The sequence below is a fragment of the Neolamprologus multifasciatus genome, chromosome 17 (genome assembly GCF_963576455.1).
Source record: "Neolamprologus multifasciatus chromosome 17, fNeoMul1.2, whole genome shotgun sequence".
Taxonomy (NCBI): Eukaryota; Metazoa; Chordata; class Actinopteri; order Cichliformes; family Cichlidae; genus Neolamprologus; species Neolamprologus multifasciatus.
The window spans coordinates 6,527,069-6,536,546 of NC_140455.1; positions in this window are offsets into that span (position 1 = coordinate 6,527,069).

Consider the following 9,478-nt stretch of genomic DNA (forward strand, 5'->3'; position numbering starts at 1 on the left):
GTAAAATGAAATGGACCAAGAGAGACCGGGGTGAAAGACGGCACAAGAGGGAAAGCACGGGGAAGGATATGAGGGGATAAACTGAAGCAAATTGAAAGGGCTGAAAAGCATGATTCTTTACAATTAAGTTTTAATGCGACGGCTGTGAAACACTTCAATTGTTAATCCTGTGAAATTATTCTCACGCAGGAGCACCATAAACCTGCTTCTCAGTGGCAGAAACAATGGAAGACAGGATGATAATGAGAGGAGAAGAAATAAGGGAGCTGAGCAAGAGCAGGCAGTAACGTAGAATAATCAAAAGAGAGTTACTATAGTGAAATGTAAGCACACAGATCCAGCAGTGTGTCACTATGTTTCCAAGTGTGTGATCTGAAAATAAAAGGGCAGATTAGTTGGTCTTTGGTTGGAAAGAGGCAATCAGATTAGCAGCCTGGGTCTTGTTGTGTTCCTGCCATCTGTGCCAGATGCTGCTGTTGAGTCAAAACCTTAGCCAAAGTATGCACAGGGTACCTTTTGGGGTCAGACATTAGCAGAGTGGGGACCTGCTGCCAGTAGGGGCAGCAAAGCATACAGCCTGCCTAACTTAAGCTCATAAACATGCTTTTTCTTGCTGTCATACTTATACAGGTTGTTTTGTCTATCCAAAGAAAGCAGGTCCTGGGTTTTAAAGATGTTTCTGGGATTTTGATTCGTGAAGCCTTTGAAGACTTGGTAGTCTGTTGTGAATAGGGATGGGTATCGTTTAGGTTTTATCCGATACCGGTGCCAAACCGGTACTTTTGAAACGGTGCCGGTGCTTAAACGGTGCTCTAACCGGTGCTTAAAGAATGGAGAACACAAAATTGGTCCAAAAACCTCTCATGTTCAGCTGGTTTTTTGTAAAAACATAACAATGTTAGCCTTTTCTGCAGCTATAGGGCATATATGGTATCACTCTTGGCTGGAAGCAGTGCTTAAACAATGGGAAAAAACACAAACTTTGTCCAAAAACCTCTCATGTTTAGCTGTTTTCCACTTTTTCTTTGGTCATTTTAGCCTTTTTGGCCAAGGTGAAGGGAGTATCTGCCATCAAACAAGAAGACAGCCGCATGTAACTATGACGGTGTTTGCTACTTCACCTTACATGCATTAATGTAATAACGTGGTTAGCCTACTCAACGTAAATTACACACGAACAACATTAAGCTACTCACGCAGAGAAGAACGGCTGCTGCTGCCATCATCATCCTCATCATTTCTGCTACACTGGCAGGGCTCCGGGTCCGATAACAGGCACCACACCCGCAGTAGATGCGCTCGGTGTGAGGTCTCGCAGCAAGCTATCAAATCCAGCGCATTTCTCGGCTTTTTAAAAAAACGCTATGCGTCGCCAGGTGTGTCATCGGATTTGAGGTGTTACCTCCTTTGACAGTATCACAGTAACAGTCACCTTTACAGCACTTGTTGCAGGCTGCTGAGTTTGCATATTTTGCTGTGAAGTACAGCCAGACTTTTGACCGCATTGCCTTGGGCATTTTTAATCTGTAGCTCTGCTCTAAAAGAACATACGTACCTGGGCCCGCCTACTATCCTCGGAAACGTAAAATGATTGGCTAGAATCTAAAGTGTATCACAGCTCAGGAAAAAAAAGCACCGAAATGTGCGCTGCTTTTCGGTCTGGTTACTACCGTTTATGTCAGAACCGGTGCCATCATGGCACCGGACACCGGTACCCATCCCTAGTTGTGAACCCTCTTTATTTGCACTTCTTCACTGAGTCTTCTCTTCATTGCTGATATAGATAATGCTATGACTAACTGCTGGAGAGAAAAAGGATTTCCTTTGCATCTTCCATGGATGTCTAGGTCTTTATGCCAAGGTGTGCGTTTCATTTTGTTGCGTATGTGCTGATTCAGACACTCCAAATGTTTCCACTGTCTCTCTGATGTGTTGTTTTCGCAGTATATCTTTGTCATTTACATTAACAGGTCCTTTGACTGCCTCATATGGTTTAACAGCTGCAGTTTCAAATCTGGAATTGACTCCACAATCAGATTCAGTGTATTTATCAGCAATAATTCATAAACAGTCACTAAGTGGGGCACTCCCGTTCATAAAAGCATCTTTTGACTGAACTGTCCTCAGTGTGGAAACATGGCTGTAATTCCTCACCAGTTAGCAATGAAATTAAGGTGGAACATTTAAAAAATATCATCATTGTTTCATTTTAAATGTACTGTGCAGGCACACAGAGTACTAGCACAACTACATAATGATTTAATGTTGAAGAATTCAGTTTTAAAATGATGCAAAGCCCCAAAATATATTTTGAAAAGATACTTCAGGAAATCTGTACCTAAAATTTTGCCAAAATTTCAGACAAAACAGTTTTCCAGAGAGAGCGAGGGAGGGTAGACGCTGAGGTCAGCTGTGCTACTTCATTTTCATAAGTACAGGTGTCACTCCAGGCACCCCAAATATTTTATTCATTTTAAGTGACAGGTGGAGAGAGGAGATTTTTGCACTCAGACACCTGGATGCCCTACTAACTCCGAATGGTAGCTAATAGAGTCCGACATGAGCTCCATTTAGCAGACGAGAGGGAAATAGTTGAAGAGAGAGAGGGAAAATGAGAGCGGTAGCTTGCAGGTGTGGAGTGAGGCTGGATTGCCACCACAGCACTGTGAAAGTCGACTGCTCGAGGGATTCTAGCAGGTCAAACAGAGACAATTAATATGTTCTATAGTAGTGTGGATAGTGTTGAAAAATCTGGATTTTCTACCTCTTTCCACCATGAAAGTAGATGAACTGCTTTTAGGTGGATGAATATAAAAGGTTTAAATTTCCCGCATGCATTAATGTGTCAGTCAGTGCTCAATTTGTGACAGACTGGCTAATTGTTTGACGCTTCTTCCCACTTTCTGCCCCTTACTGGAATCAGCGCCAATCCCCAGGCGACCACAGAAAGCTTTAGCTGTGTAATGATTGTTTTATCTTAGCAATGCGCCTCTGGAATTTTATATAATAAAATAAAGGCCTTAGAGACACCAGTTGCATTAGTAACAAAAAAATCAATGGAAAAATCCAGTTTGTGTTCCTGGATCGGTTTTGCGTGGCCTCTTCTCTCTTTATTTAAGAGTGTGAGAATTTTGAGAAAAACTAATGAGAAGCTAAGACAGCGCCCACTCCAGCAAGGGGAGTAATCACAAAACCCAAAGAAGGGAAAGCAGGAAAGTCATAATGTTACTGTTTTCTGCCAAATTGATATCTAGCCATGAAAGGTCTCAGCATGTTGTGGTTTTCAAGGTGGCGGTCAACAATCCTGACTAACATTATGCCAAGGACACTTGCTTTTGAATCAAAGTCTTCTCGAGGCCAAGAGCTGATTTAAAACACACATTTCAAACACAGGTTGAATCCTCAATGAAGAGCAACAGCAACGCCGGAACAACTCTCAGGCCAAATAGTGCCAACTCTTTTTGCTGGCTCATCCATCAAACTCCGAGTGAAATGTCACTCCACAAATTCAATTCAATTCAATTCAATTCAATTTTATTTATATAGCGCCAAATCACAACAAATGTCGCCTCAAGGCGCTTCATAGATACAGAGAAAAGCCCAACAATCATATGACCCCCTATGAGCAAGCACTTTGGCGACAGTGGGAAGGAAAAACTCCCTTTTAACAGGAAGAAACCTCCGGCAGAACCAGGCTCAGGGAGGGGCGGCCATCTGCTGCGACCGGTTGGGGTGAGAGAAGGAAGACAGGATAAAAGACATGCTGTGGAAGAGAGACAGAGATTAATAACAGATATGATTCAACACAGAGAAGTCTATTAACACATAGTGAGTGAGAAAGGTGACTGGAAAGGAAAAACTCAATGCATCATGGGAATCCCCCGGCAGCCTACATCTATTGCAGCATAACTAAGGGAGGATTCAGGGTCACCTGGTCCAGCCCTAACTATATGCTTTAGCAAAAAGGAAAGTTTTAAGCCTAATCTTAAAAGTAGAGATAGTGTCTGTCTCCCGAATCCAAACTGGAAGCTGGTTCCACAGAAGAGGGGCCTGAAAACTGAAGGCTCTCCCTCCCATTCTACTTTTAAATACTCTAGGAACAACAAGTAGGCCTGCAGAGCGGGAGCGAAGTGCTCTAATAGGGTGATATGGTACTACAAGGTCATTAAGATAAGATGGGGCCTGATTATTTAAGACCTTGTATGTGAGGAGCAGGATTTTGAATTCAATTCTGGATTTAACAGGAAGCCAATGAAGGGAAGCCAAAACAGGAGAAATATGCTCTTTCTTTCTAGTCCCTGTCAGTACTCTTGCTGCAGCATTTTGGATTAACTGAAGGCTTTTCAGTGAGTTTTTTTGGACATCCTGATAATAATGAATTGCAGTAGTCCAGCCTGGAAGTAATAAATGCATGAACTAGTTTTTCAGCGTCACTCTGAGACAGGATATTTCTAATTTTAGAGATGTTGCGCAAATGGAAGAACGCAGTCTTACATATTTGTTTAATATGTGCGTTGAAGGACATATCCTGGTCAAAAATGACTCCAAGGTTCCTCACAGTGTTACTGGAGGCCAAGGTAATGCCATCCAGAGTAAGAATCTGGTTAGATACCATATTTCTAAGCTTTTCAGCGCCGAGTACAATGACCTCAGTTTTATCTGAGTTAAGAAGCAGAAAGTTAGTGGCCATCCAAGTCTTTATGTCTTTAAGACATTCCTGCAGTTTAACTAATTGGTGTGTGTTATCTGGCTTCATGGACAGATAGAGCTGGGTGTCATCTGCATAGCAGTGAAAATGTATGCTATGTCTTCTAATGATGCTGCCTAGGGGAAGCATGTATAATGTAAACAGAATTGGTCCTAGCACTGAACCCTGTGGAACTCCATAATTAACCTCAGTGTGTGAAGAGGACTCTCCATTTACATGCACAAATTGGAGTCTATTAGATAGATATGATACAAACCACTGCAGTGCAATACCTGTAATACCTACAGCATGTTCTAATCGCTCTAACAGGATATTATGGTCAACAGTATCGAATGCTGCACTAAGGTCAAGAAGGACAAGCACAGAGATGAGTCCACTGTCAGAGGCCATAAGAAGATCATTTGTAACCTTCAATAAAGCTGTTTCTGTGCTGTGATGAACTCTGAAACCTGACTGAAACTCTTCAAATAAACCATTCCTCTGCAGATGATCTGTTAGCTGTTTGACAACTACTCTTTCAAGGATTTTTGATATGAAAGGAAGGTTGGAGATTGGCCTATAATTAGCTAAGACTGCTGGGTCTAGAGATGGCTTTTTGAGTAGAAATGTCTCCATAGAGTAGAAAAGTCCCCTTTCTCCTTTCCTTCCCCCCATTACACAGTCAAGTCCATTTTACCCGATCATTCCTGCTAACCTTTAGAAAAACTTGTCTTTTTCTTTTCTCTGTGAGCCCGATAACATGGACAAAGAGCAAGTATCTCCAGTGTCCATGTATCATATATATTTTAGCACATAGAAAAGAAAGGAGAAAAAAGATCTTTGCAGGTTTTATCACCCTTTAGGACACACAAAACCCCTTCTTTCAAGCTTATTTCATTTTATTTTATTTTAGGTGGGAATATGCAATACTATTTATCTCTAAACTTTCCTTTTTGCTAAAGCATATAGTTAGTGCTGGATCAGGAGACTCTGAATCCTCTCTTAGTTATGCTGCAATAGGTGTAGACTGCCGGGGGGATTCCCATGATGCACTGAGTGTTTCTTCTTCATTCACCTTTCTCACTCACTATGTGTTAATAGACCACTCTGCATTGAATCATACTTGTTATGAATCTCTGTCTCTCTTCCACAGCATGTCTTTATCCTGTCTTCCTTTTCTCACCCCATCAGGTCACAGCAGATGGCCCCGCCCCTCCCTGAGCCTGGTTCTGCTGGAGGTTTCTTCCTATTAAAAGGGAGTTTTTCCTTCCCACTGTCGCCAAAGTGCTTGCTCATAGGCGGTCATATGATTGTTGGGTTTTTCTGATGATTCAATTCAATTCAATTCAATTTTATTTATATAGCGCCAAATCACAACAAATGTCGCCTCAAGGCGCTTCATAGATACAGAGAAAAGCCCAACAATCATATGACCCCCTATGAGCAAGCACTTTGGCGACAGTGGGAAGGAAAAACTCCCTTTTAACAGGAAGAAACCTCCGGCAGAACCAGGCTCAGGGAGGGGCGGCCATCTGCTGCGACCGGTTGGGGTGAGAGAAGGAAGACAGGATAAAGACATGCTGTGGAAGAGAGACAGAGATTAATAACAGATACGATTCAATACAGAGAGGTCTGTTAATACATAGTGAGTGAGAAAGGTGACTGGAAAGGAAAAACTCAATGCATCATGGGAATCCCCCGGCAGCCTACATCTATTGCAGCATAACTAAGGGAGGATTCAGGGTCACCTGGTCCAGCCCTAACTATATGCTTTAGCAAAAAGGAAGGTTTTAAGCCTAATCTTAAAAGTAGAGATAGTGTCTGTCTCCTGAATCCAAACTGGAAGCTGGTTCCACAGAAGAGGGGCCTGAAAACTGAAGGCTCTCCCTCCCATTCTACTTTTAAATACTCTAGGAACAACAAGTAGGCCTGCAGAGCGAGAGCGAAGTGCTCTAATAGGGTAATATGGTACTACAAGGTCATTAAGATAAGATGGGGCCTGATTATTTAAGACCTTGTATGTGAGGAGCAGGATTTTGAATTCAATTCTGGATTTAACAGGAAGCCAATGAAGGGAAGCCAAAACAGGAGAAATATGCTCTCTCCTTCTAGTCCCTGTCAGTACTCTTGCTGCAGCATTTTGGATTAACTGAAGGCTTTTCAGTGAGTTTTTTGGACATCCTGATAATAATGAATTGCAGTAGTCTAGCCTGGAAGTAATAAATGCATGAACTAGTTTTTCAGCGTCACTCTGAGACAGGATATTTCTAATTTTAGAGATGTTGCGCAAATGGAAGAACGCAGTCTTACATATTTGTTTAATATGTGCGTTGAAGGACATATCCTGGTCAAAAATGACTCCAAGGTTCCTCACAGTGTTACTGGAGGCCAAGGTAATGCCATCCAGAGTAAGAATCTGGTTAGATACCATATTTCTAAGCTTTTCAGCGCCGAGTACAATGACCTCAGTTTTATCTGAGTTAAGAAGCAGAAAGTTAGTGGCCATCCAAGTCTTTATGTCTTTAAGACATTCCTGCAGTTTAACTAATTGGTGTGTGTTATCTGGCTTCATGGACAGATAGAGCTGGGTGTCATCTGCATAGCAGTGAAAATGTATGCTATGTCTTCTAATGATGCTGCCTAGGGGAAGCATGTATAATGTAAACAGAATTGGTCCTAGCACCGAACCCTGTGGAACTCCATAATTAACCTCAGTGTGTGAAGAGGACTCTCCATTTACATGCACAAATTGGAGTCTATTAGATAGATATGATACAAACCACTGCAGTGCAATACCTGTAATACCTACAGCATGTTCTAATCGCTCTAATAGAATATTATGGTCAACAGTATCGAATGCTGCACTAAGGTCAAGAAGGACAAGCACAGAGATGAGTCCACTGTCAGAGGCCATAAGAAGATCATTTGTAACCTTCAATAAAGCTGTTTCTGTGCTGTGATGAACTCTGAAACCTGACTGAAACTCTTCAAATAAACCATTCCTCTGCAGATGATCTGTTAGCTGTTTGACAACTACTCTTTCAAGGATTTTTGATATGAAAGGAAGGTTGGAGATTGGCCTATAATTAGCTAAGACTGCTGGGTCTAGAGATGGCTTTTTGAGTAAAGGTTTAACTGCAGCCACCTTGAAGGCCTGTGGTACATAGCCGATTATTAGAGATAGGTTGATCATATATAAGATCGAAGAATTAATCAATGGCAGGACTTCTTTGAGCAGTTTTGTAGGAATGGGGTCTAAAAGACACGTTGATGGTTTGAAGGAAGTAATTATTGAAGTTAACTCAGAAAGATCGATTGGAAAAAAAGAGTCTAACTTAACATCAATGGAACTAAGAGTAGCTGTAGATAATATTAGATCTGTGGGATGATTATTGGTAATTTTTTCTCTAATGATAAAAATTTTATTTGTGAAGAAGTTCATGAAGTCATCACTAGTTAACGTTAAAGGGATGGTTGGCTCAACAGAGCTCTGACTTTTTGTCAGCCTGGCTACAGTGCTGAAGAGAAACCTGGGGTTGTTCTTATTTTCTTCAATCAGTGATGAGTAGTAAGCTGTTCTGGCTTTGCGGAGGGCTTTCTTATAAAGCAACAAACTATTTCTCCAGGCTAAATGATGATCCTCTAAATTTGTGACACGCCATTTCCTCTCCAGATTACGAGTCATCTGCTTTAGGGTACGTGTTTGAGAATTATACCACGGGGTCAGGTACTTCTGATTAGAGACCTTAGTTTTCACTGGAGCTACAGTATCCAGAGTCGTACGTAGTGAGGAGGTGAAATTATTAACAAGATAATCGACCTCTGTTGGGGTAGCGTTCAGATAGCTGCTCTGCTCTGTGTTGGTACAGAGCATTGACGATGATAACAGTGGCTGGATTATATTCTTAAACTTAGTTACAGCGCTTTCAGAAAGACATCTACTTTGATAAAGTCCACTCTCCACTGCTGCGTAATCAATTATTGTAAATGTAAATGTTATCAAGAAATGATCAGACAGGAGAGGGTTTTCAGGAAACACTGTTAAATGTTCAGTTTCTATGCCATATGTTAAAACAAGATCTAGAGTGTGATTAAAGTGGTGGGTGGGTTCTTTTACATTTTGAGAGAAACCAATTGAGTCTAACAACAGATTAAATGCCATGTTGAGGCTGTCATTTTTAGCATCTACATGGATGTTAAAATCACCCACAATAATTATTTTATCTGAGCTCAGAACTAAATTAGATATAAAGTCTGAGAAATCAGACAGAAACTCTGTGTAAGGCCCAGGTGGACGATAGATGATAACAAGTAAGACTGGTTTCTGAGTTTCACAGCTGGGGTGGACAATGTTAAGCATCAGGCTTTCAAATGAATTAAAAGTCTGTCTTGGTCTTTCATTAATTAATAGACTGGTGTGAAAAATTGCTGCCACACCGCCCCCTCGACCTGTGCTTCGAGATTTCTGGTAGTTAGAATGACTCGGGGGTGTTGATTCATTTAAACTAACATAATCATCCTGCTGCAACCAGGTTTCTGTAAGGCAGAGTAAATCAATTTGTTGATCAATTATTAAGTCATGTACTAACAGAGACTTGGAGGAGAGAGACCTAATATTTAATAATCCACATTTCACTGTTTTACTCTTTGGTTCAGATGTGGATACTGTATTGTTCTTTCTTTGTGATTGTTTAAGTTGTTTGTTGCTGGTTTTTAGTTTGTTTTTTGTCTTTTTGGAAGCTGACACAGTCTCTATGGAGATGGGTTTTTGGGGGGGTAGCAGGAGGAGAG